Source organism: Penaeus monodon, unplaced genomic scaffold (assembly GCF_015228065.2).
Source record: "Penaeus monodon isolate SGIC_2016 unplaced genomic scaffold, NSTDA_Pmon_1 PmonScaffold_7206, whole genome shotgun sequence".
Classification (NCBI taxonomy): domain Eukaryota; kingdom Metazoa; phylum Arthropoda; class Malacostraca; order Decapoda; family Penaeidae; genus Penaeus; species Penaeus monodon.
The window spans coordinates 1-7,500 of NW_023662335.1; the positions used below are offsets into that span (position 1 = coordinate 1).

The 7,500-nt window shown below is 36.0% G+C and overlaps 1 pseudogene; it reads left to right on the forward strand.

The window, feature by feature from the left end:
• Positions 1–3,776: 3,776 nt before the first annotated feature.
• Positions 3,777–4,535, forward strand: LOC119571628 (annotated as a pseudogene).
• Positions 4,536–7,500: the final 2,965 nt, after the last annotated feature.

The window sequence follows — 7,500 nt, forward strand, 5'->3', positions numbered from 1 at the left end:
AAATTTTATATTATTATATATAATTAATATTAAAATTATTATATATATTAAATAGAATTTATTTATATAAGAAAAATTTAAATAATTATATTAATTATTTAATTATATAATAAAATAGTATTTATAAATATACATTTAAAATTATTAATAATGTATGTATAATTTTTATATTTAATATATATTATATTATAAATTTATTTTTATAATAATAAAATTATAATATAATTATATCAATATATATATATTAATTATATAAATAAAATAAAATTATTTAAATAAAAATTTTATATAAAATTATATATATATATATAAATAATATATATTATTTAATCCCATTATTTTAAAATATAATAAATTTTAAAGATATAATAATAAAAGAGTATATTTTTATAATTTTATAATATATATATATATATATATATATTAATATATATTAATATATATATATTATAGTATGTATTTATTTATTTAAACCACATTTATAAAGGTATGAATGAGAATTATATCTTCTTTTCCCCTTTTTTTTTTTTTTTTTTTTCAGAATCTACACAAAAAAATTAAAAAAAATTCATATTGCGACGGGGTGAAAAAAAAACGGGACGACTGGACCTTCACCTTTTTTCGTAAAATATCTGCAGTACCTTTGATAGTTGGAATCTCTGGTGTGTGTTTACATTTTCCCGTCGCGTGTATGCTATTCCATAAATTTTTTTTTTTTTTTTGTTCAGGTCCTCCCGGGCTATTCTGCTTCCCTTTCCCTTTTCCAATGTCCAGCTTATCTACATATACCACCATGGGGTTAGAAATCCCCTGGAATGGTGTCGCCGATGTTCGCTGTCCCGGTGTTGAAACCAGGCCCGTTTTTACCAAAATAGGCTGTATGAATCTGCGCGGGGATGCGATAACAACACTGTTAGGGGGTTTTTGGGCACTTCCTGTCTCGTAATAAAGCGTATCTTTTCCCCGGTGGCTGGCGATTTTTTCACCGTATTACCGAAGATTTCTGATAGCCTGGAAAGTTTCATGGGGGTAATTGAGAACATTTTAGAAAGAGTGCAAAGGTCTTGCGAGTAGTTTTCCCCCTTTTTTTTCTGGGTTTTGAGGAAAAGTCTGGGGGTTTGATGTTTTTCCCGAAAAAATTGATTTATAAGGGGGAACCTCTCCTCAAAAATTCGGGGCTGAGATCCTTGTGCCTGAGGAAAAAAGCCAAATTCCACAAATATTTTGCTTTTTTGCGGGGCGGGGGTAAAATGGATATAATCATCTTTTATTTGTAGGCTTCCGTTCAAGGGAAAAGTAGGCCATCGCCATCGAGTGCCAGGAAAGTAATTTTTGATCTCTTCCCCCTCCACGGGGAATTTGGGTTTTCTCGGAACGGAGTAAGCCGCGCAGGGATGTTGTAAGCACGACCTTCTGGGACAATGACAGGGACATTATCAGTAACAAGCCCAAATTTAATGTCCCCCGATTATATCCTTTTAGTTTTCCCTTCCAGCTGCCATAAACAGCAGGTCATGACTACACTCGGGGGGAGCCCATGGCAAAGACCCTAAACGCTGGCATTCTTCCCCAGCAAATTCGAAGTATCGAAGTCCACGCATAAATTCACTAGGCGAACGAAGTGAAATCTCGGCAGCGGAAGTTCAGCATCTGTCATAGAGCTGGTGACCCGTCTGTGGGTATATTGGCAAAGAGGTAGTTTAATCAAAACTGGCAAGCTTTTTATTTTTACACCTGGAATTCTGAAGACGTCTGATGAGGTCCCCGGAATTGTTCAGGTTGGAATCACTGATGACCCCCATAGCGCCGGAGAGGGGATTAGCCAAATACTTAGTCAAACGATGGGGAGCGCTACCAATACCAGAGGCCATCGGTCTCATCGGTACGCCTGGGTTGTGCACCTTCGGGAGACCTCTCATGGACGGGTTGCGGAGGCCTCTTCCAGCAGGTGAAGTAGGCGTTTACCTTCGGCTGAACGCAGGAGTAAATCCCTCGCCTTCTTCTTGAACCTGGCAGTTTCCATGTTCCCCTCACCTTTCGTTACTTTCCTGTAAACAGAAGCATCGGAAAGTAAGTTGTTCATTTTAAGTATATAGTCACTTTTGTCCATAACAACAATACCCCCCTGTGCATGTATCTGTTCGAATTGAACTCTACTGTTGAACATGATCTTAGTCTTTTTATTGTTCATCTTAAATCCTTCTTTCAGACTATTTCTATTCAGATCGTTTATTAATTGCTGCATTTCATTTGCAGATTCACTGAAGAGAATATCGTCTGCAAATCTGTTTCGGTATTCGGCTCCTATTTTATACACTTTCCGCTCCATTCTAGCTTCTTAAATATTTCCTCAAGGCAAGCTGTAAACAGTTTTGGTGACATGGTGTTGCCCTGTGTAAGATATTTTTTTGTTGGTATTTTATTGTTTTCTGTGTTTACTTGTGATAGCTTCCCATTCGTTTATATATATATATATATATATATATATATATATATATATATATATATATATATATATATATATATATGAGTGTGTGTGTGTGTGTGTGTGTGTGTGTGTGTGTGTGTGTGTGTGTGAATATGCATATGTATATATATATATATATATATACATATATATATATATATATATATATATATATATATATATATATATATGTAAATATATATATATATATATCAATGTATGTATATACATATATATCAATATATAGATATATATATATGTGTGTGTGTGTGTGTGTGTGTGTGTGTGTGTGTGTGTGTGTGTGTGTGTGTGTGTGTGTGTGTGTGTGTGTGTGTGTGTGCGCATATGTACGTATATGAAGAAGAATAACAAAGGCAAAACAAATGACAAGAATAAGGATAAACAACGAAAGTAATAATAACAAAGAAAATATAACTAAAATGCTAATAATTGTAACACGGATTGCCATAATTGCAATGATATTATGAAAACACCAGTAGAATGGTTATCAATATTATTATCTTTACCATTCTCATAGTCATCACAATGATGGCCAATAGTAACAATAACAATCTAAAGGAAGGAAGAGAGACTGATTTAGAGAGCGGTCCATTAGCATAGCCAGTTGAAGATTATTGTTTTTTTATGTGTTTTTTTCACTGCATTCAACAAGTACATTCCGCTCAACGGAAGAGAATATCGTCTCCTGAGAGGGATCGCGTAGTTTATCATTGATAAAGGATTTGTGAGGCATGACAATGACGGTAGAAGCATGTGCGTCGTAAGTTGACGCACGTTCGTTATCTCAAAAAAGTGAGATCGAGAGTGAAAGAAAAAATGATTCGACTTTGTTATCTATGAGTTTTATTAGTACATGTGTCCATTCATTTATTCATTTATTTCTTCAATAGAAATGTTTATATATAAATATTTTTATTGGAGAAATCTACCTGGTCCCAAGATTTTTCCTTAGCTTTGCTATTCTTCGTGAGTAATCACGTTAGACGATAGTTTTTTTTTTTTTTTTTTTTTTTTTTTTTTTTTTTTTTTTTTTTTTTTTTTTAAGAAACTTGCAACGTGCGATGGTACTCGATTTTTTCATCAGTCATTTTTACCTAGTAATGTTGTGCGTAGTTCAATAATGTATAATTTATAACCGGCAAATTACGTGTTCAGTAAATCCTCTAAACCTTAAAGATTTATCCTTATGCGACACGTTTTCGTGTTTATCGCTGTCACCTTGTTATCAGTTATCAGTAAAACTCACTAGGAAGACGTAGGCGCGTTGCGGTCTTGCTACTATAAGAATCCCCGCCGCACGACTCATTTGGCAAAACAGGTATCCTCGCAGTAGAAGCAAGATAGTTATTTCTTCACTCAAACATTTAAAAGTCCAAAGAGAGCCGAGAGATCAAGACGTTAAAATGTCCGTTTACCACGACATTCATTGCGAATACTTCCTCGACATAGGTAAGATACCCATTTCTGGGATTTCGATTTTACGCAAGATGCCTATTATCCAAATATATGCATGTATACCATGTTCCCCCTAAAAAACACAGTCTCTAGATCTTCAAAGAGTGAACATGTCTAATACCAGAAAAACTAACCCTTAATATTAGCTTTTCAAATGTGACAAAATTTCTCCCCGTAGACATGGTCGGCGGAAGAATTAGGACGTCGAACAACCACAACACCATCAGCTCCAGCAGTAGCGACAGCCGCGTCAGTAATCGCGGCAGCGACGCCTCAGCGGATAGTGGCTACAGTTCAGAAAAGAAGAACAAAAAGAAGAGCAGCTTCTGGAAGCAGTCCTGCTTTCCATTGAACTAGTCGAGGTGTTACAGTACTATTCTTATACTTTAAGCTCGTTTTCTGTGTGCGATAGGAAAGAGTGTACGAGAGGGCTGGTAAGCACTGGAAGCCGAAGATTAGATTAAGTTATTGACTTAAGGTGATCTCAAAATTTGTGTAATGTATATGATAGAATAAGTGGAACCTTATTGTTTTAGCATTCATATTTCCACTGTTTATAATCTGTATTATACCAATGAATAATTTAGTCATTCGTCAGAGTTTCTTTTCATGCACTTGCTAGTTGAATTCGTTTATGAAGACTGCACAGAATCATTTGCACAGATACGCATAGTTTGTCACTTCCTGAATATTCACATACACGCGCATTAAAACAAAGGGAGATAATTGAGTGGAATAGATAATAATACAGAAAAAAAAAACATAGAGAGCGATCTCAGGGGAGATACATAAATTAAGATACTAATTGCTAAAACTTAAAGAGAAGGTTTGAGCAGACAGACAAACACAGACAAAGCTGTAATCACTGGTATTGCAATGACAACAATGGCTGAAACAATAATGAGCATGTCATTATTGTTGCTGCTGCAGATCAGAGCAACGGCCACTATAATAATAATAATAATAACAATAATGTCGATAATCAGGACGAAAGCAACAGCTTGACTTCTCGTTCGACAGACAACCAGTGACTTCCTTCACCTGGCCTCGCTTCATGTGGCCCAGTTGTTTAGCAATTTAAGGTTGCCTTGTGTGATCGACATATTTAAATGTTTGTCGTGGCGGCCAAAATGCCTCTAGGAGTTCTAGTCTCCACGGTGCATAATTTCTTCCCCAAACCGGTTACGCTAATCGGTAGTTCCTGTGTTTTTAGTATTATAGGTATGGCCACGCGATGAAATAAACATGACATTGTTGGAGCTACTAAGTGATAGTTCAAACTCAATGAAATAGATATGAAGTCTATGCTTTACTCCTACATTTTAATACATGACAACGATTTTCGTCAATATTATGAAATACGACAACATGCTCACGGTATACTATATTGTACTGAATGCAACCCTACAGTGAGTGACCCTGAGCGAGCCAACTACTGTAATAATCACTTGTAGACTACCATGCACTGCACTTGTTGCAGTGTAAGGAATCAGAAATAGGTAGCTTGGAGGTAGTGCAAAATGACGCTATGAGGATTATCCTCGGCTCCCCGAGAACAGCAAGGATAGTGAACATGAGATCAGAATTAAACTTACCATCCATTTCTGATAGGATAATATTTATTTCCACCATATTTGGGGTCAAAGCTCTGAGGGAACCCTCGTATCTCTCAGATTTCCAAAAACAACTGCAACATCGAATCGCGCAAGTAGACGTGACTAATCACACACACGCGCGCCCTCTGATACACAAAATCTCCATAAACATTATAACACTCAATGTTCCAGTTAGTAAAATACCAAAAGGTCGATCCATTCCACCATGGAAGAATTCAACATTGATCGTGCACCTTACATGTCTACCACAAAAAACAGGGTGCATAACTGTGTTGAACAAATTGCGCTAGCAACGGTAAAGGAACACACAGAATCTATGGGCGATGGTGCATATGAGTGTTACGCCGACGGATCCGTACAGTCTGAATACAAAGCTGGTTGTGCTTGCGCTGTATACAAACATGGCTTACTACAACATCAAGTTCATATGAGAATACAAAATTGGGCCAGCACTACACAAACGGAGTTGGCAGGTATACTCCTCGCAACGGAATTCTTAATGTCTAGGGGCTCTGGAGTAGTTTTCTGTGACTCTCAAAGTGCTCTTCGGACGCTAAATTCTTTCAAAGCAGGTGGCGATGAAGAAATTGTGAGTTGCATTAAGCGTAACGTAACCTATGCAACAGAGCGTAATTTCAACATTCAATTTGTATGGATACCATCCCATGTTGGCATACGCAAGCACGACCACGTAGACAAATTGGCGAAAGAAGCCTGCAGCAAGGATACTGTGAACATAGATTTTGGGATGCCTCTTGCTAGGGTTGCACATATATTGAAAAGTTCTCATAAGGAAGAACTAGTAGATCTGATTAACACTCAAAAGCCGTAAGGCACTACGACCATCAAGCCACCTACTGCATGTAAGTTACAACACAAAGATAATATAATTGCTAATCAATTGTACTAAATATAGAACAAGCTGCAATTTCAGTGAAGTACAGATTAAGATACTGTTTTACAGATCATAAAAATATGATTCTATGTATGATTTAGACATCTGTGCAATGGCAGCTGTGGAAGATAGGTTGTAGAGGTGGACCATAAAACGAAGTCCCGCGTATCCATACTCTGTAACGTAATCAGTGAAACCCGGAAGCATTCGACACATTTGGTAATAACAAATATTTGAAAGTCAAGAAAAAATGGATACATGCACAAAGTTGGAAGGGGAGAGCGGGATTTGAAAACACGGACATTTTTTTTTTCAAACTGAGGATATGCGTGAATTTCAGTGAATGACGAAAATGAAGAATTTATTTTTTTCAATATTTTTAATCATGTATCTTTTCATATAAGTACAGATCATCTTACATTTTAACTTTAAGTATCCAATACTAACAAGGGTCAGAATATAACGAACCAAAGGGTAGTTACAGGACGTAGTTACTATGTTTATGCTTGAATGACCCTTATTTCCTTACTTTACAGGGAAAATTAAATATAGAGCGTAAAGAGAAAATGGCTTTGGATATGAATAAAACAGACACACGAAAGTCCTCACTCACCCTCCAAAATAAGGAGAAAGAAAGGGTAAGCAAGAAGCCTCATGGTGGTACTTGCATAATTAGAGAATCTTGATGATTTCGTAAGTCTTACGCATCTTTAAGACATGAGGTATATTGGGCAGCATATTCACTAATAACGTATGTTAACACCTAATTGTACGATATGATATTAAAAGAATGAAGAATAAAGATCTCATTTTTTTTCCGTAGGCACTATGGACAATGTGACAGTTAGGAAAACATTCAATTTTCTCGATGGAAGCTTTAATACACTAATAGTTAATGAGTTAAAAGGTTCAAATTTCAAGTTTGATTTTTAAACACAACTTGTAAACACTATAATACGCCAGACACCAGCCTGATGCACATGGAGGTGTTAAATTCTTGCATAGATCTGAATTTCCAGGAACTGGTAATTTACCCATTTCGAGGA